The 25,236-nt window shown below is 43.3% G+C and overlaps 1 long non-coding RNA gene across 1 annotated transcript in view; it reads right to left on the minus strand.

Moving 5' to 3' along the window:
* LOC115506088 overlaps positions 1 to 25,236 on the minus strand; it is a 231,768-nt gene that overhangs the window by 79,346 nt on the left and 127,186 nt on the right. The gene's annotated exons all lie outside the window — the stretch shown is intronic.

Genomic DNA, 25,236 nt, shown 5'->3' on the forward strand with positions numbered 1-25,236 from the left:
TACCAAAATCCCAACGAGACTTTTCACAGAACTAGAACGAATAATTCTAAAATTTGTATGCAACCACAAAAGATGCCAAATAGCCTAAGTGATTCTGAGAAAAAACAAAGCTGAAGGTGTCACGCTCCCTATTTTCAAACTGAACTACAAAACGATAGTAATCAAAGCAGTTTGGTATTGTCATAAAAACAGAAAACAGACACATAGATCGGTGGGACAGAATCAAGAGCCCAGAAATAAACTCACACACATATGGTCCATTCATTTATAATAGAGGGGGTAACAATATATCATGGGAAAAGGACAGTCTCATCAATAAATGCTGGGAAAGTGGACAGCCACATGCAAAAGAATGAAGACCCCGGTACACATAAATTGCACAAAACCACACCATATACAGAAGTTAACTCAAAATGAATTAAACACTTAAATGCGAAGCCTGAAACCATAAGATTCCTAGAAGAAAGCATAGCAGTAAGCTAGTCGACGTTGGTTGTAATCATTTTTTTTTCTTTTTTTTTTGAATGTGACTCCGAAAGCAAGGGCACCAAAGCAGGGATAAACAAGTGGAACTATATCAAACTAAAAATCTTCTCCACAGCAAAGGAAACCGACAATGAAACAAAAAGGCAACCTACTGAATAGAAGACGTTTGCAAATCATATGTCCGATGAGAGGTTAATTATCTAAAATATGTAAAGAACTCATACAACTTAACAATAAAAATATTCAATTAAAAAATGGGCAGTGGGGCGCCTGGGTGGCGCAGTCGGTTAAGCGTCCGACTTCAGCCAGGTCACGATCTCGCGGTCCGTGAGTTCGAGCCCCGCGTCGGGCTCTGGGCTGATGGCTCGGAGCCTGGAGCCTGTTTCCGATTCTGTGTCTCCCTCTCTCTCTGCCCCTCCCCCGTTCATGCTCTGTCTCTCTCTGTCCCAAAAATAAATAAATGTTGAAAAAAAAAAAATTAAAAAAAAAAAAAATGGGCAGAGGACCTGAACAGACATTTTTCCAAAGAAGACATACAGATGGCTAATGAGCTCACGAAAAGGTATTCCACATCACTAATGATCAGGGAAATGCAATTCAAAGCCACAATGAGATATCACCTTACACCTCTTTGAATGGCTATTATCAAAAAGACAAGAAAATCAGGTGTTGGCAACGATGTGGAGAAAAGGGAACCCTTGTGCACGGTTGATGGGAAGTAAACTGCTGCAGCCACTGGGGAAGACAGCATGGAGATTCCTCAAGAAACTAAAAATGGAACAACCGTATGATCCAGTCATTTCACTTTTGCTTATTCATTCAAAGAAAACAAAACTACTCATTTGTAAAGATCTGTGCACCCGTATGTTCGCGTATCATATTCATAATAGTCAAGATATGGAAACAATCTAAGTGCCCATTGGTGGATGAATAGATAAAGAAGATGTGTGATAGATGGAGAGATGATAGATAGGTAGATAGATAGATAGATAGGTAGATAGATAGATAGATAGACAACGGAATTCTATTCAACCATATAAAAGAATTTAATCTTGCCATGTGTGACAACATGGATGGAACTTGAGGGTATTATGTAAAATAAGTCAGAGAAAGATAAATACCATATGCTTTCATGTGTTGTGGAATCTAAAAAACAAGTTAACAAACAAAAATTCATAAATACTGAGAACAGATTGGTGCTTACTAGTGGGGGAGGGGTTGGGGTGAGAAATAGGTGAAAGGGCTCAGCTGTAGTGACGGATGGAAATGAGACTTATGGTGGTGATCACTACACCGTGTATACAAACGTCAAAGTATGATGTTGTACTCCCGAAACTTACATAATGTTGTATACCAATTTACCTCAATAAAAAACAAACAAAAGAATCAAGGCAACAACAATGAAAATAGAACAGAGAGGCATGTGTCACTAACTCAGATATCAGAAAGAAGTATTTATGCTGTTATTAAAGAATCACGAGAGGGGCGTCTGGGTGGCTCTGTCGGTAAGCGTCCGACTTCGGCTCAGGTCACGATCTCACAGTTCGTGAGTCCGAGCCCTGCACTGGGCATCTGTGCTGACAGCTCAGAGCCCGAAGCCTGATTCAGATTCCGTGTCCCCCTCTCTCTCTGCTCCTCCCCCACCCATGCTCTGTCTCTGCCTCTCTTTCGAAAATGAATAAACATGAAAAAAATCTTTTTAATAAAATAATAAAAAAAAAAGAATCATGAGATATTCAATACCTGCAAAATCAAACAGGAAACATTCTGAGGACCAGCCCCTGACAGGGAATGGTCCTCTCTCGGAACCCCAGGGCTCGAGGTCAGCGACCTCAGCTCATTCCTCTACCTACCAAAAGTGATTCTCTGAGGGAAATGGACACGCAGAGCGGGGAACACCAGCCTGAGGGGTCAGTCGTCACAGCGCCAACCACAAGAGGCAGTGGAAGCGGTACAGGAGGAGTAGACTGTGTCACCTGTCCGAGTCCTATCCTCAGCTTGACCCCAGGAGAGCATGGCCACTTGGAAAACAGGGGCACTCAAAACAGGGGTTTGATTACACTGGATGGGGAAGAAGCACACGTCAATAAGGTCTTGGGTCTGTAGCTGCAGCTGGTGCAAATTTCTAATGTTTGCGATGAACTCTGCAAACTACAGGGAGGAAACACTATGCAGAGATGGGCTGGGGCCCAGCTTGACGAGCGAATTCTCGCAGCGAAGCCTACGTCCGTACAGTAGTGGACACTAACTGACCTTGCGTTGAGATTGAAACAAAAAATGGTTCGATCTCCCTCCTTCCATCAGACGTCACCGGATCTTTGCCCTGGTCTCAGCTTGCTACGTTCCACATTGCATTCACTGCTGGTTCGGCGGACGTCCTTTTGCTTCAGTTAACGGCGACACCAACAGTGATTTGCTTGCGTAGGTGTCTGTTGTGTACGTGCGCACGTGTGCGTGCGTACATGTGCGTCTACACTCGTGCACGTGTACTGCGCCCTGTGTGCCTGTGTGTGTGTCACGCGTTTGCGTGCACGTGTGCCCATGAATGCACGCGTATGTGTACATGTGCATTTGACGAGAGTGGAGCGCGTAGTGTGGTGTGTGACCTACTGGCCTTCTGGATTCTCCAGAAGGTGAAACAGTCAGCGGCTTGCGTTGCCTTGGCTGGACTTCTGAAACCCTGAAGGAAGCGCGGTTGGCAGAGACGGCCACGCAGCTCCAGCTGCCGCCAGGAATCCCAGGGAAGACTTTTTGGCTGAAGCTAAAGGGAGTAAGAAACGGGAGGGTCATTTGGTGCTTTCTACTTTCTCCCTGGAAATCTATTAACGTACAGGAATTCACGGTGGTCAAATATGGAACATTTTTACTTGCTGGTCCTTTGGAAGGACGCACCTTTAGTTGGCCTTCTAGTTATGTTGCAAGGATGCGCCTTTAGTCGGCCTTCTAGTTATGTTGCAAGGAAGCGCCTTTAGTTGGCCTTCTAGTTATGTTGCAAGGAAGCGCCTTTAGTTGGCCTTCTAGTTATGTTGCAAGGATGCGCCTTTAGTTGGCCTTCTAGTTATATTACAAGGAAGCGCCTTTAGTTGGCCTTCTAGTTATGTTGCAAGGACGCGCCTTTAGTTGGCCTTCTAGTTATGTTGCAAGGAAGCGCCTTTAGTTGGCCTTCTAGTTATGTTGCAAGGAAGCGCCTTTAGTTGGCCTTCTAGTTATGTTGCAAGGAAGCGCCTTTAGTTGGCCTTCTAGTGATGTTGCAAGGATGCGCCTTTAGTTGGCCTTCCAGTTATGTTGCAAGGAAGCGCCTTTAGTTGGCCTTCTAGTTATGTTGCATAATGTCCGGAGACCTATACTGTCAGCTGGGCAGGCCTGGAGCAGGAGAATAGAACAGGAAGGGGGTTGTCACCCTCAGGACGACACTGTTCTGGAGCAGAAAAGGGGTGCAGGGCACACGTGGGCTGGTACAGCCAACGTGATCCGGAAGGCTGCAGGCTAACCCGGATGTCAGAGAGCCCATCTCCTGGCAACTACCCCAAAACTGATGAGGAAACATTCAACCGATGACTTCCTCCATCTGGAACTCAAACTGCAGCCTGTTGCAGAAAATGAAACCCGCAGGAATGTTTTCGTGCCCTGACCACCTTTCCCAGAACACCCTTGGCCTCTCGCCTCTGCCTGCATCCCATACTCAGTGTCCCTGCAGGTGGCATGGCTTCTCTGATTGGAGGATTCTGAGGGGACATTGCTACCCCTCCCCTCTCCTGCCAGTGGCTGCCCGACTTCCTGGTATGCAGCCTGCATTCAGTCAACCCTCATTCATGCAACCCTCATTCAGTCAACCCTCCAGCCTGCAAGGGAAGCTTCCAGCCTGGGAGGTGGAGTCCATTTGGGCGGGGAAGGGAGAGGGTGAGAAGGAGGGTGGTTACTGACCAGACACCATCTGCGTGAATCGGTGCATTCGTGCATCAGTAGGACGGAAGGTATCATTTTGACCACCTGTCGGATTCCTGCCTCTACTTCTCCAATGGTTCTGAACTTGGAGAAGGGTCCGAAGAGTGCGGGACTATCACTGCTCAAACCCCAGCCGTGGTAGCAAAACCCTTTATTGGATATGGCTAGATTGGCCGTGAGGTATGAAGACCGGCGTCTGCAGCTCTCTCATTTCTGTTTGAAACTCTGCCACCCCGGCTTTCCCACGGGTGAGCCCCCCAGGGACGCGAGATCCAGGGGAGTCGTGATGTCTGGTTTTCACGGGCTATATCGCTGGAACTCGGCTAACCGTGACGCCTGGGCTGGGAGAGGGCAGGAAAGGTGAAACCCCCACCAGTACAGAACTGCAGACTCTGGCTCCAGCCCGTCCCCCACCAGCCTCTCAACTGCTACCAACCGAGCAACACGCAACCAAAAAACTATGCAGCACGAATCCCACCTTCTTCATGAATGTTTCCCTCTGCATCCCGGTCAAGAGTGTTTCTCGGCCTTCTGTGAACCCCTAGAGATTCTAAGCCTTCGGTAAGGCATTCACGACGTTCTAACCTATTCTGGTACTCCCGGCTTCTCTGCCACTTGACTCTAAGCCATTGGAGGGTAGGAGCTTCATCTTCTTCATTGCGCGTCCTTAGGAGAGCTTGCAAAGAGCAGTTGATACAAGTTTGTTCAATGAAATCAGTTTTACCTCCTGTCGAAAGTATTTAAAGTGCTCGGCGTTACGGCTTTGTACATTCGTCCCAGGGGGAATTATTCTTTACCACCCAGAAATTGTGAATTGCATTTCAGATGAAAGCTTTTGATTAAAACAGGCCTTGCTGGCAAAAGCCCCTCATGTCACTAGCTGTGAGTGGTGCCAGGATGCGAAAATGAGCCGGGTCCCATCCGGCTTTCAGATTTCAATAAACATCAATACTCATACGTTTAAAACGGAAGCAAAATCCTTCAAAAGATCTTAAACTGTGCTGGAGTAAGGATGAAATATACTGCTGATCTGAGAGTTGGCACGGCAGGCAGAATTTCTCAGCTCTTTGATCAATGCTGAAATGGCCGAGAGTCTCACAATGGAAAATAACCATGTAGGTTACGCAGCCAGTTCCCTCCCTTTGTGGATGAGGAAACTGAGACTCAGACAGGGCCGCTGATGGGACCGGTGACTTCACCGCTGGTCAGCTGAGGTGCTCGGGGCAACACCTCCCCCTGGCTCCCCGCGAGGCTGCGGAGATTGCCAGTTAGTCCAAACCCAGCTGCTGAGAGAGCCACCAAGGAGGCCACGATCCAAGTTGTAGGAGGAACAGTCTGGAGGCCATGCTCAAGGCTAGACAGAAGCAGAAAAGCAGGGGAGAGGGGACACCCTGGGCCAGGGGGAGGTGACGATGGCGTGTGCTTTAGGGGATGTACTGGGGAGAGAACATTTTATAGAAATAATTTGTTTGATAAACTACTTTCTACATTTTTTAAAGTGTATTCATTTTCGAGAGAGAGAGAGAGAGAGAGAGAGCGTGAGCAGGGGACAGGCAGAGAGAGAGAGGGAGACACAGAATCTGAAGCAGGCTCCAGGCTCTGAGCTGTCTGTCTGTCAGCACAGAGCCCAACGTGGAACTCGAACCCACGAACTGCGAGATCATGACCTGAGCCCAAGTAGGATGCTTAACCGACTGAGCCACCCAGGTGCCCGGTTTGATAAACTACTTTCTAAATAAATTAAGGAATGTTAGTCCCCGATATTCTTTTTTATACTTATCTTCCAGTGGTTCCTGCCAGATTGTCCCTCTGGGCAAGACATAAGAAAATGATAACGTTAGAGCTCTTGTCCACAACACAGAAGACATGTCTCTTTTTATCCATCTCAGAGGAGGAAACAAAAAGACCTGAATACGCAAAGAGAATACATTCACACTTTGGGCTAGCATGCAGCTATGAAAAGACTAAGGTAGAGCTTCTGTAGTGATGTGCCAGCACTTGAAGAACCCCCAGGTAATTCCGTGAGTAATACAAGTCAGTGAACAGCCTTATAATACCAGCCCACTTATTCAGAAAGCAAATGGGGCAATAGTCAGCAGGTGCACAGCCCTGTGTTCATAAACACAAAGGCATCTCCCTTGAATCATCTCCACAGGAAAAGGGAGCATGGCCTTGCCAGTCTATATCCATCCACACTGTCCAAACGTTTGCTAACAAGGATGTATTTGTGTGATAGTTTTGTTAAAAAATAGATTGAAAGCGTGCTTTACTATACCAACCATGTTGGCATTGCAGACAAAAAGGACATTTCTACCCAACTTTCTTGGCTTGTAGAGATAAGCAAAAGCTGCAGTGAGAAAGTTTTGGGAAGATGTGGCTTTAAAATTTTATTTTATTATTTTTTTTAATTTGTTTTTTAATGTTTTATTTATTTTTGAGACAGAGAGAGACAGAGCATGAACGGGGGAGGGTCAGAGAGAGAGGGAGACACAGAATCTGAAGCAGGCTCCAGGCTCTGAGCTGTCGGCACAGAGCCAACGCGGGGCTCGAACTCACGGACAGTGAGATCATGACCTGAGCCGAAGTCGGACGCTTAACCGACTGAGCCACCAAGGTGCCCCTAAATTTTTTTTTAATGTTTATTTATTTTTGAGAGAGAGAGAGAGAGAGAGAGAGAGAGAGAGAGAACATAAGCAGGGGAGGGGCAGAGAGAGAAGGAGACACAGAATCCAAAGCAGGCTCCAGGCTCCGAGCGGTCAGCACAGAGCCCGATGCGGGGCTCTGACTCACAAACTATGAGATTGTGACCTGAGCCGAAGTCAGACGCCTAACCGACTGAGCCTCCCAGGCGCCTCGTGAAGATGTGGCTTTTAAAGGGCCAAGAGGAGCAGGTCCAGAAGCCTGGGATCGGGTGAACCCTGTTGTGGTAAAGCATAAACCTGTCCAGAGAGGCATCAGCTGCTGTCAGTGCAACAAGGCAGCACGCCCGGCTGGGTGGCCTCAGAAAGCCACACGTATACCTGATATTTTCCTGTAGGGACTCTGTCAGCGATTCGAATATATGGGTTATAAGAATTTATCACTCAGTCTACTATACAGTTTAATCAACAATGTGTGTCTGTTTCTTTTCTTGATATTTTTATAATAAAAGTCTTTTCCCGTGCACGACGTTAGCTTTAGCAGATCAAATGAGACAACCTTTCCGCAGTAAGCACACTCCTCTGACTCAAAGAGTGGCTAAAAATGACATTAAAACTTTCCCCACATTCTCCTTTCCCTTCTTTTCTTTCACTTATCACAATGATCTGAGGCCTCACTGACTGTTTTACTGTCGTTTTGAAAATTACTTGGGCTTCTAAAGAAAAAGTGATCCAGTGATTAAACAATTGATTATCTTTAAGATTGATTAAGGATTGCCTGGGGACCATAATTTTATTGCAAATACATTACCCATAAACTACAGAAAAATCACCAACTAACTTGAACCTGCGGAAATATTATTACTATAGATCCTAACTAATACTGAATGTGCCCCCTTTTAAAATGAGAAAATAACCTTCAGCTCCTTTAAAATGTAGAGTTTGGCATTTTACTAAATTTCATAGGGAGAAAATGTAATGAGTCAATAAACCCAATTTGGAGGCTGGTTATTGTCACATAAATTAATTTGCCTGCTAAATGATCAGATTCACATCCACCTTTTTCCCCACCATCTGCCTCACAACAAAGTTGGCATTGTACTCCTTTGAGGACGGACTATAAAAATGTCATTACTTAAAGGCTTATTATCCACCAAGTCATGTTAAACTCCAATTTCCCTGTGCTTGCTAGCTAACCAGGTAAAGAACGGAGTTTAGATTTTTTTTTTTTTCCAAAAAAACTATACACACCAGTGGTATGCCTCGAGGCGTTTCTTTTTATCGGGCTATTGTCCAAAAGAGCAGCGCCGCCATGTGACCTTGGACTCCTGCTTGGCAAGCCACCCCCATTTAGTGGGAAGATGGCAGGCCACGTTTCCATGGCTCGGTTTTGACTTGTCTCTCCAAACACTTGTGATCTGTGAAATCTCTCCTGACTGTCACACTGAGTGATCCCATCCCATTTCTCTGCGCAATCAGGCACCTGGCAGGCTTTGCCAAACAGAATGCTGGTCAGGGAGGGGTGTGCGGGAGCCAGATTTTTGCTCTAGCCAAGTTCTAAATATGACCCTGATGGAATCCAAAGGCCAAGATAATCCTGACCAGGGTCTTCATACAATCCTTGTTTGATGGTAGAAGGAGAAATATGCTCAGTAGAAAAAACAAACAAACAAACAAAACATGGTCGATATAAAAGAACTGTTTAATATTTAAAAGTTTTTAAAAAGTCAGACACCAAATCCAGAGTCACTACTAATTGCCTTTTTTTTTTTTTTTTAAATGGCTAAGCTACAACACCCAGTGGTCAGTGATGATTTTGTGTTTTTATTTTTTGCTTTTTCATTTGTCTTCCCTAGCAGTCAGGGTAGCATTAAATATACCAAGCCATTCTGTGCTGTATAACTCCTACCGTTTAAGCTTCACCATAATGATATAATGTGGATTTCTTGTTTGATGACTCAAATTTTTTTGGAACTATGTGACATGTAGATAATTGCAGCTATTCAAAAAAATGGCTGATAATTATATTACTTGAGGAAAGAATAGTGGGGAATATATTTCGACCTCAGCTTTTCACAAATATATTCTTAATCCACTAAAAATTTTGAGAATTTACTCCATGTTAAATATGCAAAAATAAATACAATATAAAAAATAGATGGCCCATGCAGGAAAATCGAAAAAGTAAAAAGTAATCTACTCTAGTATGTAATACAAGAAAATATTATGTTAGGTACAATAGAGGGACGGAGTAAACAAGGTCCCTGAGAGCAGCTGGGTCTAGCATGGAATGCGACTGGCCAGAACCAGGCAGGAATTCAGTTCTCGAGTGTTTCAAATGTCATGCAAAAGACTTTAGAATTTGTCTAGTTGGGAGCCATTGAATAATTTCAGGCAGAAGATTGGTACAAGGTATGAGTTTTGGAAAGCGCATGTATTCCAACAGAATCAGAGCAAATGTGTTGGGACCAGGGTGAAATTCGCAGTGTGGACACCAGAGGAGGCTGCTGTGGGTCAATCCAGGAGAAGATTCTGAGTCGGAGTCACATAGCAACAGCAGGGACTCACAGAAGTGTGGGTTCAGGTGATGAGAAAGGACCATGGTTAGCCATCAGTGGGAACAACACAGTGAGGAAGGGAGAGGTCAACTAACTATGACTCCTAGAGACTGTCAACGACAGCTCACCACAACCACGTGGGATGAATTTCCATGTCCAGTACAAGTGGGAAGAATGAAAAACAATGAGACACACTGATCACACAATTTACCTGAAGGGCAGGCTGTTTGGAGGGAGGTAAGGAGGATTTTGCTGTTCCAACAGCATGAAGACGAAACAGAAGGAAAAGGACAGAAATCTAGTCATCAAAGATTAACGCCCAGCCATCCAAAGAAGCATTTGGGGATAGTAGAATGGGAAAGGAAATGGGGTGGATTCAAGTTTTAATTTTAAAATTTGGGTTAGAAAGTGGTGAAAAGACAGACAAGACCTTGAAACACGCTAAATATATTGGTGGCAGTGGGAAGGGGAGGGATCCAGAGGTCAGTTGGAAAAGGAAAACGGTGACAAGGGCACAGAGGACAAGGAGTAGACACCCATATGTGACACCTCTGTCCACACCCAGAGAGAAGCTTCTAGTCTCAAGGTTGGCAGGCAGCCCAAGCCGCAGGAGGTGCTCGCCCCTCCTGAGCTCCAGGTCACCTTTCCTGAGCTTGCCCTGGGCACTGTCAGTCCCTGAATCTACTGGAATCTTGTCTCCATAGAGGATTTGCTAGTCGGTGGGTTTTCTCTGCAAGATCCCGAAACATCTGGCTGAGTGTTGGGACAGCTTGGGAGGAACCAAAAACACTTAAGCAACAAAAGAACACCAAGTCAACTTCCAAGGGTTGAGGTTTCTGGGCCAACATGAAATTTGTCAGGTTAATCTAAATTGTGGAAACTAAGTCATACTGCAGATACTTGCCTTGAGACTTACATTATATGAACCTGCTATCTTTCTTCACTCAAATCAGATAATTTCCAGATAACGCTTTCCCTCAGTACTGCACAGCCTCGGCTTGAAGGCTTCATTTCCAGAAGAAATTTAAAAAATTCAATCATGGCCTCACCATAGGAAAGTTAAAGGGAATCCTTCCCAAGGTTAATGTTAAAGAAGCCCGAAGTTCATTCTACACTGTGGCATTATGGAAATAATCCCAACCTCCCGAATATAGTTTGAGTAGACAAGAGTGCTATTAGAAACCAAAAGTATTATAGACAACAGAGGAATTACATTTACAAATTGCCATTTGTATTCAGAAAATATAACATCTATTGCAAAGATACCCTGTGCATTACTTACATTATTTGAGACCACTTTTTCATACTAATGATTTCAGTACCACATAGCAATTTAAAACCTTTTTATCCTGTACTTTTTGTGAAGACACTTTTGGTCATTTTCATACCATGAATGTTAGTGATAATGGCAAACATCCATCTGAATTAGTTACTATCTGATTTTTGTTTTATTCCTGTATACTCTTCTAATTTTCAGTTTAAAAATCAAACATATTTGACTTGAGACTGCCAGTTCAACATCACCAAACTTTTCAAAAAATTGGTGCTAAGTTACACATTAAGTTCATTGAAAATTTAATTCTATTTTAAGTGTGCTGAAAATTAGGCATATTTATTTCCTCCAGAAGAGAGCCTTTTGTCTCAAAACACCCTTTAGCAGTATTGACTCATTTTAACTTTTGGAACCAGGTTAGGGTGCCTGGGTGACTCGGTCAGTTAAGCGTCCAACTTCAGCTCAGGTCATGATCTCATGGTTCGTGGGTTCGAGCCTGGTGTCAGGCTCTGTGCTGAGAGCTCAGAGCCTGGAGCCTGCTTCCGATTTTGTGTCTCCCTCTCTCTGTCCCTCCCCCACTCACACGCTGTGTCTCTCTCAAAAAATAAATAATAATTTTTTAAATTTTGGAATAAGGTTAATTTTAACTATATCAGTATAATATGGGAAGTAAATTTTATTCAGATTTTTTCTAGAAATTGGGGTTTCTGAGCTCCTATAAAATTTATTGGTCTCTCTTTTTGATATTCTTGTTATTATTATTCCTGTTCATATGCAGTTAATTTTCATTCTCTCCCATTGTTTCTATAGAGTCCAAAACCACAGGTCTAACATGTCTTAAATATTATGCTATGATTCAGTAATAATAAATTTTTGTGACAAAGATGTTGGTATAGAATCAACACCCAAATCTATGCACATCATTTCATTTTTCTTCCTGAAAATTATGACAAATTTAAGTACTAGTTTACTAAAAGAGGTCTGCTATTGGAATAGGACTTACATTCTTTCGACAGAAATGAAATAAAAGCGAGTCAAATGTCGGGGATATACTTAATGCTGAGTGCACACACATACAAGCACACGCGTGCACAAAGCACACGTACATTAGAAAGTCTGAAACCTACGGGTATTTGCTTAGAGCGAGAGATGCTAGAAGATCTATACGACACATTCATTATTCAGATCTCGGCTAGCAACTCTGAACTGGGACCATTTAAACTGAATTTTGTTAACTCACTTTGATAATAGGATTAAATAGCTGAATACCATTTGTTCACCCCAGAAGCAAGTACTTTCATCATGCACAGCTGTTTGAACTTGAAAAATACATAATGTTTCCAGGCCCTGACTATGTATTTCTTAAATAATGTGGAAATACCTATTCTACTGTTTGAAATAACACATAATAATGCATTTTAATACATAAGCGATGTAGGGGTGCCTGGGTGGCTCAGTCTGTTAAGCGTTCAGCTCTTGATTTCAATTCAGGTCATGATCTCGCAGTTCATGACCTTGAGCCCCGCCTCAGGCTCTGTGCTGACAGCCTGCTTGGTATTCTCTCTCTCTCTCACTCTGTCTCTCCCCCACTCACGCTCACTCACTCTCTCTCCCTCTCTCTCAAAATGAATAAGTAAACTTTAAAAAATACTTAAGTAATATAAAGAGAATATCTAATGAAAAACAACAATTTGATCTTAAGAGATTCCGGAGCATATTCTGAAAAACCCAGAAAGTCATAATTGATGAGCGTCGTAATGCGGTATTTTTGTCTCCACCTTCTTATCACCGCTGTAGTAAACATAAATGCTTTTAAGGAAAAATGTTCTTGGCTACTCTTTACAAAATTAATGCAGACCTCTGTGTTACAATCCCTGTGGATCTCTAAGGAAGCCAAATTAACAGGTTGAGAAAGGGACAGTCCACTGTCTGGGTCTGATTTAAGAAGATTCTTCAAAGAGTCGGTTAGTGTGTGGTCGTTCAAAGACTCTCCTCCTTTACATAATCCCACAGCTATTTTTACAAACATGACAATAAGCTCCCAAAAGATGGGAGCATCTCTATCATTAGGGCCTCTCTCCCCAGACTTACAGTACCTGGTGTATAGCAGATACTCAATAAATATTTGCTGAGTGAAAGTTTCTACCCTTTCTAATATCAGGGTGAGAACTGAAAGACAAGAAAAGATCCAGGCAAACAGAAGATGCCGTGAATATTGTGAATGTACCTCACCTTCTCTTTATATTGAATTCTACTTGATAATTAGAGGTAAGGCTAAATATATAGTGAACATATTCACCAACATGATTATAGACTACTCATCACCCCAGCCAGGAGCACACATGGCTCGTAAGGACCAAAGGGATCAATGGACTATGGACAGATGGAAACACATCATCAAAGAAATCAGAGAATGGCAGAGATAACTGACCAAAGGGTAGCCTAACGGATGAACTGCCCAGCTTGTTTGGCTAAAGACATATTACGGAGCTAGCCCACTGCATTGAGACATAAGGCACAGAACTAGAGGCAGAAGATCTTTGGAAATGTACAAGCCAATTGGATGCCAATGGGAGCCTACAGATGCCAATTTTTTGAGTCAGAAAAATTGTACCTGGACCTCCTGTCAGGTAAGCTACCTAAATCAAGTTTTTTCTTGGTCCTCTAAAAATTGAGCTTCTTTCCTTCCTTTCTGCATACTCCTTTTCCCAAGGAACATTCTTCTTCTCTTCTCTCAATACTGGCTATGGGACTATTCTTATTTGTCCAGTTCCCATTCTCCTTGCTATCCCAGAAAAAAAGAAACACACTGCGTTAATTGGGCTCTTACTACTACTTTACCAAAAGGCAACGGGAGATTTGGAAAATAGCAAGCCAGGTCTCAAAAATTTGGAAGTTTCAAAGGCTCAGGAAACCACCTGAAAATAACTGGCATGAGTTTTTATGTGGGCGCATCCTTGCTCTAAGCGCTTTGCATGTACTAGCACATCGTTGTCATGGCAACCCCAGCAGCTAGGTGCTATCATGATTAGTCCTTAAAATACAGAGACCAGGGGCGCCTGGGTGGCACAGTCGGTTAAGCGTCCGACTTCAGCCAGGTCACGATCTCGCGGTCCGTGAGTTCGAGCCCCGCGTCGGGCTCTGGGCTGATGGCTCAGAGCCTGGAGCCTGTTTCCGGTTCTGTGTCTCCCTCTCTCTCTGCCCCTCCCCCGTTCATGCTCTGTCTCTCTCTGTCCCAAAAATAAATAAACGTTGAAAAAAAAAAAAAAAAAAAAAAATACAGAGACCAAAGTTTGCACAGTAGTCATGACATTACCTGGGCTGTAATACAAAATAATCCAGGCCTTACTTCTCACAGCATTTTCTTTGACTCTTTTCTAAAAAGTCTGGAAGTTTCTCTGCCAGGAAACCTTTCTTGATTCCTGGACTTCCTCGCATCTACCCACCTCACCCCCCTGAAACTTTCTCTCAATAACTTGTAACTTCTCTGTGTGAAATATGGGGAAATAGCACTCACTCTCGAGCACTGTTCTACTTGCTTTACGTTAATGTCTTCACATAACCTTCAGAGACAAGGTAGGAAGCATTTTACCCAGTCCATAGGAGACAATGAGACTCAGAGACGTGAACGGTTTCCCCAAGTCAGGAAGCCGGTGCTCGGGGGCAGGGTTTGATCCTACACTGTCTCAGCCTTCCATGCTGCCCGCCTTTCGGCCAAGCAGGTCGTGGTCACTGATGCGGTCCACAAAGAGACACAGATTAGCAGAGAAGGCAAAACTTCCCCCATAAATTCAGAAACGGCAGCCAGTTGCCCAGGGACAAAAGTCTAGAGGCCTGGGCTGAGTAGGAAGAGACAACTCCCAGAAGAACACAAATGTCACCGATGTCACCGTCCTGATTCAAACGGCACCGGCAGGGCTCAGCGGAGGAACCGTGCACCTGAGCTGAGCTGGATGTGCTGGTCGGTAGGAGCCCAGCGCTTTCCACACCAGTCTTGCAGGTAACTTCTGTTCCCCTCAAGGCTTCTTCTCGGCCCTGTACCAGCCCTACATTGGCTCCCGGGGTTCCTGAGTCCCAGGGGAAGATCAGACGAGGGGCAAGAAGCAGACTTGTCACTCCTGGCCCCTCCCCAGCCTGCCAGCAGGTTCCTCCCTTAGGTTCCAGGTGTCCTTAAGGCGACTGACTTTTCCCTCCAGCCTGGGGACACCCCTGCTGGTTGCCTACGCCTAGCCCACTCCTTAGGAAGCAGCCGTCTCGGAAAGCTTCCTAAAATGGTCCTCACTGGAGCGTGTCATCCTCTCGAGGCGGATTCTGGGACTGATACACACACACAACTACAAAACCAGTTTGAGGAATATTTTTATCGTAGATTCCTACTTGAAGAAATTATAGAAAATATAGAAGATATAGAAAGGTTACTTTAAAATATATAAGAAATTGTACTTTTGTCGCAACCTGTATCTATTTAAAATTCATTTTGGAACCATCGAAGTGATGAATTTACACGTTAAGACGTCTAGTCTTCTGCCCCCGCCCCCCTCCTTTCTTTACCTCTTGGGCATCTTTCTCAAAGGCTACCACATTCAATTCATTTAACTATTTCCTCAACCTTTACCTCTATGCTTCCAGTTTTAGAGATGTCTACAATGTCTTTTTTTATGTGTTCAACTCTGGTCTACTGACATCTGGTTGTGAAGGACAGGATTTAGCCTCTATCCTGGCTACCCCTACTTTTCTCCTGCTTTCCTCCCAGTATAAAAACATCACAATGTTTCATCATTCGCACTATGTGTAAATACCATCATTGGCCTGGAAGTATTTTTTCGCTGCCGAGCCCATCAGTGTACTATAAACACATTTTCTTTTCTGTACAATTTTATTAATTGACTCATTTTTTTCATCAGCTTGATTTTTCCACATCCCCATTATTGTTCATTCTGAAGCTTTCCAACAGGATCATTTAAACACTCTGAATACAACTTTCCATACAGTCCAGCATATCCAGTAGCTTATCAGTTCATTTTCTTTCTCCCAGGGAGGGCCCTGTTCTTGGGCTCCAACAGAGACTGGATATCTCGCCGTCCTGCACAGCTCCCTCCCTGGGACTTTTGCTGCCTTCTTCTCTGTGTCCTGTCACGAGAACCCGAATCTTACTCTATTCTGACTTACACCTTCACGCTGGGGGAAGACCTCCTCTTTTCTTTGAAAGTGTATTTGCGTGGTCAGCTTTTTGAGAAGTCCCTTGTACGGAGTTGTCTGCTCTGTCCTCACATGGTGGAATTATTGTCCTTTGTGATGTGGAAAGTATGTCTCCATTGTCTTCCTCAATCCCAGTGTGATTTTCAGAAGCATCAGAGCATCCTGACCTTTTGTCTTTGCTTCAAACACTTATTTTAATCTCATGACACATTTAGATTCTTTTCTTCATTGATCATTGTCTTGGGGAGTCAGGTTAGTGGGAGGAGATGCTAGACCAACCCAGAAATTAATTTTCTTCAGTTTGGGGGGGGGGCGGCTTTAAAAAATGATTTTTCTCTCTCCTAGAGAAAACTTCTGTTTTAAGGAAACTATTTTAAGAACGCAGACTACTTTTCCTATTTTTTTAAATCTTTCTTTTCCCAGTTTTCACTGTTTTACCGTCTTATTTTCATTTCTTCCGGTTTGGGCTTTCTCCACTCTATCTTCTGAATCTTCAACTGAGTTTTTAGTTTGAGTTCTCACATATTTTGTCATCTAGAGTTCTTTCTTATTCCCTCTTTGTTCCTTCTGATATTTTTACATGAATAAATATTATCTGTTATTTCTCTGAAAGCATTAGATATTATTTTACTATTTTATTCTAATGCCTTTATTATCATCTCCCCACTGAGTTCCTTTATTTTCTTCCTATTTTCCTTTTTTTCAATCATTGACTTTATGACTTTATTGCTCTTAATTCATAATTAAGAATGAGACACTGATAACCCAATTGAGACATCTTGCAGCTGGGAAGGACTTGTAAGGAGTCGGCTTCCTTAAAGATGAATCAGCTGGGGAGCAGGGGCCTTACAAGTCCCTGATCTCAGGCATTTCCCCTGAGGCTGCTCTGTTTCTCTGGAGGAGAGCCCCCCAAGTCCCTGATCTCAGGCATTTCCCCTGAGGCTGCTCTGTTTCTCTAGAGGAGAGCCCCCCCCTAAGGTGCCCCCTGGAAGGGAATGCCAGGAGCCAATGGGGAGAGGAGTATGAACATTCCCCCATGGACCTCTGCAATCTCTCTGCTTGCCTGATTTCTTCTACTCATCCCCGTCCCTAATCTGTGTTGGTCCTGGTGAGTTTGGGGCTGATGTGACTCATTTTCACCAGGGACTAAACTTCTAAGGTCATTGTGGGAAAGGGCTTGTGGAACAGAGCGGAGAAGGGGAGAATCTAGGACCCAGCTACTCCACCCTTTCCAGACGCTCCTCCTGTCCTTGGCCCTGGCCATCCTCTACACCTGGTGGCTCCCCTTCCAAGGTCCTTCCAGAGAGCCTGGGCAGGGCCAGCCTTTAGTCACCTTTAGTCACCACAGTGCTCCCTGTGACCATTCGTCACTTGTTCTCCTTATGACGAACAAACCAAAAGTGTCCATTCGCTTGGAGTTTGCGGACTTAACACCTTTCTGAGTTTTTAACCTTCATTTCGTTGGTGAAGGAGCCAAATAGTTAAAGTTCACGTGATTAAAGGTTATCAGAGGCCACCTGGCACCTGATATGACGTGGGCCAGGAGCAAATGGTCAAGGAAAAATTCTTGAAACATTTTCAGTGCAAGAAGGTGTTTCTGTTAAAGCACTGGGACTGGACTCCTCGTGGGCAGAAAGAGCTGCACTGGGATTACGAGGAGTGGTTGATTATATACTTTTCAGTTGGGAGGGACAGAGATAAAGAATTTTCATATGTTAAAGAAGACAGGATCCTGGAGTCCTGGCTATTGTCAAGCTAAGGTTGTTTCTCCCTCTAGCAAAGCATTAACTTTGAGACATGATTGCTCCTGGAGGAATGTGCCTCAAGTATGTGGATGGGCAGTGAGTGGTAAGGAAATTTAATTTCATCTACATTTCCTTTTGCCTTTGCTCCTCCCCTCAGCTCCCCTATCCCATTGCGCATTGCCCTCATCCAAAGCCTTTTCCCTTCCATTTCAAACCTTTCCTTTTATTTCCAGGGGAAAAAGAGGAACCTAAGACTCTTGTCTTCAATTCAAATGGAAATATGGAATTTAATGTGATTCACGTGGAGATATTTTTTGCACGATCTTTTTTTTATTATTCTTCTCAGGAGTTAAGTAATTTTTTTTTTCCTTTTTGGTTTTATAGAACATTTATAGTGGAGGAAAAACATCCAGAGAGGAAGCTGTGCTTAGCCAAAGGCTAATAGTCAATATTTTGACTGGACACATACGAGAGACTCTGTAGAGCTATTACAAAGGAGACCCAAAAGCTGGCAGTCATGGTAAATAAAATGTTTGTGTGTTTATGTCTGAATATGAAGAACATATTCATGGAATTAAATGGAATGAAAACAGCACGAGAAGCACAAAGCCCAGTGATGATACGTGTGACAATGTGGTGGTTTACTTTCATGTGTTGACTTTATGGGGGTGCCCAGATATTTGCTCAAACATAATTCAACACGTGTCCATGAGGGTGTCTGTGAGGGATGTGATTAATATTTAAGTTGGTAGACCAAGGAAAGCAGTTTGCCCTCCCCCACGGGCCTCATCCAATCAAGGAAGGCCTGACTAGAACAAAAGTGCCCCTCTCCCAAGTAAGAGAGAGTTCTCCTGCCTTAAAGTCTTCAAACTGGAACATAGACTCTTCCTGGTCCTACAGCAGCTTCCAGCCTTTGGACATGAACCGGGACATCAGCCATTAGCTCTGCATGCTTTGGACTTACCAGACTCCATAATCACGTGAACCAATTCCATACAATAAATCTCTTTTTATCTATCGATTGATCAACTGATTGATTAATAGATATGTGTGTATATATGTATATACACATCCTATTGGTTCTGCTTCTCTGAAGAACACTGCCTAATACACATTGTTGGTATTGTACTGACGACCCCCCTACTCCCATCCTTGTGTCTGAATCACAGTCACTGAGTTAGTTAGCAAATCTGGGATATCGTTAACTCAGCAAGCATCGGAGGGTGGGCACACAGTGGGTACTTTATTCTTTCATTTAGCAAAAATATATTGATTACCACCTGTGTGGCAGTCCCGGTCCTAGGTTCTGGAGAAATAACATCTGCCTAAAGACAGAGGCCCTTCTCTCATGGGGTTTACGTTGTCTTGGGGGGCAGACAGAGCAAGCATGTCAGATGGCAATCAATGGAGAAGGAGGTCAAGCTAGGGAGGGTGGTCAGGGAAGCCTTACTGATAAGTTGGCAATCCATGGGAGTCTAAAAGAAATAAGAGAACCAATCAGGCAAAGGTCGGGAAGACAGCAAAGATTCCTGGCAAGTGCCCAGACCTTGGGGTGGGAACGTGTTCGGGACATTCAAGAAATAAGGAGGAGGCCAAGGTGGCTGAAACAGAGACATCAACGATGAGATTGGTAGCGTCATCCAGCAGCAGCCAGGGGCCAACTCAGGAAGAACTTGGAGGTCACACGAGAGCTTTGGATCTTGTTCCAAGTAAGAACAGAAAGCCTCTAGACTGTTTTGAGAAAAAGAGTGAAATTATCTTATTTGGGTCACTCAGGCTCCTGATGAATGTTAGCCTAAAGGAAGGACGGGGCAAAAATATTATTATTATTATTATTATTATTATTATTATTATACTGTCATTATTGTATTATCATTAAGATTACGGTTATTATTATGTGGAAAACTATGAAAGCTTATGAAAGAAATTGAAGAAGATGCAAAGAAATGAAAAAACATACCATGCTCAATGAGATACCACCTTGCACCTGTCAGAATGGCTAAAATTAACAAGTCAGGCAACAACAGATGTTGGTGAGGATGCAGAGAAAGAGGATCTCTCTTGCACTGCTGGTGGGAGTGCAAACTGGCTCAGCCGCTCTGGAAAAGAGTATGGAGGTTCCTCAAAAAACTAAAATGGAACTACCCCACGACCCAGCAATTGGACTACTAGGCATTTATCTAAAGGGTACAAAAATGCTGATTCGAAGGGGCACATGCACCCCCAATGTTTATAGCAGTGCTATCAACAAGAGCCCAATTATGGAAAGAGCCCAAATGTCCATCGACTGATGAACAGATTAAGAAGATATGGTGTGTGGGGCGCCTGGGTGGCTCAGTCGGTTAAGCGTCCGACTTCAGCTCAGGTCATGATCTCACAGTCTGTGAGTTCGAGCCCCGCGTCAGGCTCTGTGCTCACAGCTCAGAGCCTGGAGGCTGCTTCAGATTCTGTGTCTCCCTCTCTCTCTGCCCCTTCCCCACTCATGCTCTGTCTCTCTCTGTCTCGAAAATAAATAAAAATATTTTAAAATTTTTTTAAAAAGATATGGTGTGTGTATATACACACATATATATATATATGCATACACACACACACACACACACACACGATAGAATACTACTCAGTGATGAAAAATAATGAAAATTTGCCATTTGCAATAACGTGGATGGAACTGGAGGGTTTTCTGCTAAGCAAAATAAGTCAGTCAGAGAAAGGCAAATATCATATGATTTCACTCATGTGGTATTTAAGAAACAAAACAAATGAACATAGAGGAAGGGAAGGAGAAATAAGATAAAAACAGAGAGGGAGGCAAACCATAAGAGACTCTTAGTGATAGAGAACAAACTGAGGGTTGCTGGAGGGGAGGTGGGTGGGGGGATGGGTTAAATGGGTGATGGGTATTGAAGGCACTTGTTGGGATGAGCACTGGGTGTTATATGTAAGTGATGAATTACTGGCTTCTACTCCTAAAACCAATACTACAGTGTATGTTAACTAACTTGAATTTAAATAAACAAAATTCTTAAAAAGATCGTTATTATTTTAAAATAAAGAACTACATTTGGCATACAGAAGAATAACTGGACTACAAAAAATAAAAACAAGAAATAAACTATAATATGTGAGTTGATAGATGTGTTAGCTAACTTTGCCACCATATTGTGGCGATCATTTTGCAATAATACATATACCTGAAACCCATTAGGTTGTACACCTTAAACTCATACGATGTAATATGTCAATTATATTTCAATAAAGCCAGAAAAATAATTAATTAATGAAATGTTTTTTAAATAAGGAAGTAAGACTAACTGGAATGGGAAGGTCTGAGCCAGCGCATCCCCACTTAAGTGGACAACAGAATTCCCTGGAAGCCTTGTGAAAACAGATTCCTGAGCCACAGCCCAAGGGCTTCCGACTCAGTCCATCTGGAGTGGGGCCGGGAATGTGAACTCCAAGAAGCTCCCAACAGAGTAGCCTCATGTATAAATGACACTGATCTACAGATTTTCTCACTGCTTTCACTCTCCCTCACGTCCCGCTAAAACGTATATACTTAATACTGACAGAGCGTATCATATATTTTTTTTACTTGCATTCTGCCAATGCTTTTATTTAATCTCTGCTTACATGTTCTGTCATTCATTCCATAAATATCTGACGGTGTACGACATGTAAGCACACGGTAGGCATTGGGGCACAAGTTCTATTTTTTACGATCAATCATAGAATGTCTTAGAAAAGGAAAGCAAGAAAATGTATTTAGCGAAAGGTAATCCTAAGATGGCTGAGATGTGAACGGTATTAAGGAAACGTTTTCCTGTAAGCAAGCGATAATTGTTGCTGTCACCCGAGGATTTGAGAGCGCTTAGCACTTTAGAAGGAATCCATGATCTCATTGGATTCTTTCTTACACCATAGTACGCATTAGGTTTGTTTAGCAGATGAGGGAAAAGTGTAGAAAGATAAACGGGTTTTCTCAAGACACAAAGAATGAAAGAAGGAGCCTGGACTGGGACTTGGGTGCTCTGGTTGACAACCACATGCGTTTTCCCTTGTAACTCGCTGCTCTTCTAAAAGGACAACAATGAGGATGGAGGTTACATTTCAACATGGAAAGTAAAAGGCCAGCTGGAATCGCTCATCAGTACAATCTTATGATCCTATTTTTTTCCATACAATTCTATTATATTCCTCCTCAAGCACCTCCCTTAAAATGTCCCTTCAACATATACCCCTTATTATGTGGACTCATTGAAATGAAATGAAGGAATACTGGAGGTTATTGGAAACTAAAAACAGGTGAGGAGCCATCGTACCTGCTTAAGATATCATCAATGTTCAGACACATAGATGGCACGCTTTAGAGAAGAGTTGACTCTTTTCTTAAAATATACACTATGAGCACCAAAATAACCCCATGGTAAAAAGTATTTTTTCGTAGTAGGAGATGTTTGTTAAAAGAATACATGAAGGGGGCGCCTGGGTGGCTCAGTCGGTTGAGCGTCCGACTTCAGCTCAGGTCATGATCTCGCGGTCCATGAGTTCAAGCCCCGCGTCGGGCTCTGTGCTGACGGCTCGGAGCCTGGAGCCTGTTTCAGATTCTGTGTCTCCCTCTCTCTCTGCCCCTCCCCTGTTCATGCTCTGTCTCTCTCTGTCTCAAAAATAAATAAACGTTAAAAAAATTAAAAAAAAAAAGAATACATGAAGAAAATAAATACCCTACCTTATAGAGTGCTTTGTGATTTGTTACTTGTTTTTGTTGTTTTGTTGCTTTTGTTACATTTTTGTTACTTGTTTTTAATTTGCCATCACAGTAGAGCTCTAAACAAAGTGTGTCTAGTAGCTTTATCATCATTGTTTTGCAAATGAGAAAGTCAAGCCTCAGGAGAGCCACCTGACCGCCCATGGTCACATGGGATCCATCTGTTGTTAGACATGTAGTATGGTCCAGGGGACTGGCATAGCTACTTGACATTGATTAAGATGATGCTAAGATGAAAATATTTCCCCCTAAATGTAAATTGTCTTCAATGTATTACTTAAGGTTCTCTGGTTGTATCAGGAACTGTGTGTGACAAGTAAAAAGGGACTTACTGAAGGGCTCTCAGGCAATCTCCAGAGCAGAAAGGAAACTGCAGAATTCAGCTTTGAGCTGATTAGAACCAAGGGCAGCTCTGGAGACTGGGTGGGGTGGACAATTTGACATCTGGGGACAGATTGTGGTTTGGATAAGGAGCCTACCAGGTCACCACTGACTGCACAAGAAACACCTTGATTTACAGTCTTAGCAAGACTGAGACATCGTGGGGGAGTTAAATCCCTATTGTAAATGTGGGTGCTGTGACCTAAGGAGAAACAGACACTGGGCAGGCAAAATGACATCTGTCCACTCTTCTTGGTTCACAGCTCTGGCGTATTTATGGTGATGCCAAATGGAGAGCAGTCCAAACTAATCTGTGCAATTTTCCAATGCACCTTATTCCTAGCAAGTGGAAAAATACGGTTTAAAATGCAGAGTTGGGTAAAATCCCAAGGAAGTTGAAATTTCCAAGCCAACAGGAATAACTCTTTTATTGTTGCAGTTTTTCTCAAGAGAATAGAGCTATCAGAGCTGAATAGAACATTAGAAGCTCTGTAATTAATGGTCTGAATTAGGTTTGATTTTGTATTTAACCAAATTTTGAATGATTGAGGACCTCGGAGTTAAAAATTCTGAGTTGAAAGGACAGAAGCCGGTTGCTTCATCCTGGCAATTATTTTGTTCAAGGAAATCAAGGCAGTGGAATTTAGGTTTCTGGTTTCTCTTTCATATCAGAAGTTAAATTGAAAATATATTATTACAAAATGGCAAGATGAGATTTTTCTCACTGCCTCAGCTGGACCTCATGTTCTGCTATAGAGCTCATAGGTGATATTGATAGAGCACATCATAAATATTTAGTTGCATCCTTGTCAATTCCTATATTTAATCTCTGCTTACATATTCTATCATACAGTCAATAAATATTTGAGAGTATACTGTAGCTAGGCTGGGATACAAAGACACAAACATGAGTAGAGACTTACAGACATCATAATGTAGCCAGTGTGGCTGGAGAACAAATGATGGGTCTCTTGATTGCCTTTTTTCTAACAACAGCACCCCAAGGTAAGCATGGTTATGCCCACCGCATAGACAAGTTGTACCTAGAGTCTACGGACCTGAAGGTTATGGTGCCGGAATTCAATCCCTGTGCCCCAAAGCCTGTGCTGTTTTAATAAGACAAAGGCTTCCTCAGAGGGACCAGCTATGTACATGAGTCACACACAGATAAATGCTGAAGGGGTTGTACAGTCCGCTAGGGGACCCCAGAAGACTTCACAGTTCGTTCTACCTGGAGAGATGGTGACATGTGACTTGAGCCTCGAAGCACATATGCAACACTGTGCCAAGCAAAAAGGGAAGAAAAGACATTTCACGTAGAGCAAAAAATTAGCAAAAGGAGCACAGACTTTCTATGGAATGATGAATAGCCAGGTGATAGGATACATGCTGACGGGGGATCCTGAATATCATGCTGAAAAGATCAGCCAGACCTAGTCACGAAACTCCTATAAGGCATCGAAATTAGTTTTGTTTCTCAAAATACCGATGACTGCGGCTGAATGTGGCCATGTGACAGGAACCATCACCTGATATTTCCATCTTCCCGGTGTGGAAGCGATAGATATACAGGCCTGGGAGATGTATCTGTCTTGGTAGATAGACAGACAGATGTGAAGAGAAATATATGTTAGAATTAATTGTTTTAGGGGCACCTAGGTGGTTCAGTTGGTTGAGCGTTGGACTCTTGACTTGGGCTCGGGTCATAATCTCACGGTTGTGGGATCGAGCTCCGGGTCAGGCTCCACACTGAGCACGGAGCCTCCTTGAGATTCGCTCTCTCTCCCTCTCTCTGTGTCCCTGTCCCCTGCTCACACACTCTCTCTCTTCTAAAATAAAATTAAAAACAAAAGAATTAATTCTTATTTTATTTTTATTAAAATTTTTTTTAACGTTTATTTATTTTTGAGACAGAGAGAGACGGAGCGTGAACGGGGGAGGGTCAGAGAGAGAGGGAGACACAGAATCGGAAACAGACTCCAGGCTCTGAGCAGTCAGCCCAGAGCCCGACGCGGGGCTCGAACTCAGGGACCGCGAGATCGTGACCTGAGCCGAAGTCGGACGCTTAACCGACTGAGCCACCCAGGCGCCCCAAGAATTAATTCTTTTAATTCAGAATACAAAGTGAATACATTCTCAATACAGTGAAAAGTATCAATCAGCAGATACAAAACTGCACATGTTAAACCACACGATATAATCACAACAGGGCGCCTGGGCGGCTCGGTCGGTTGAAGGTCGG

This window comes from Lynx canadensis, chromosome F2 (assembly GCF_007474595.2).
Source record: "Lynx canadensis isolate LIC74 chromosome F2, mLynCan4.pri.v2, whole genome shotgun sequence".
In the NCBI taxonomy this organism is placed as follows: Eukaryota; Metazoa; Chordata; class Mammalia; order Carnivora; family Felidae; genus Lynx; species Lynx canadensis.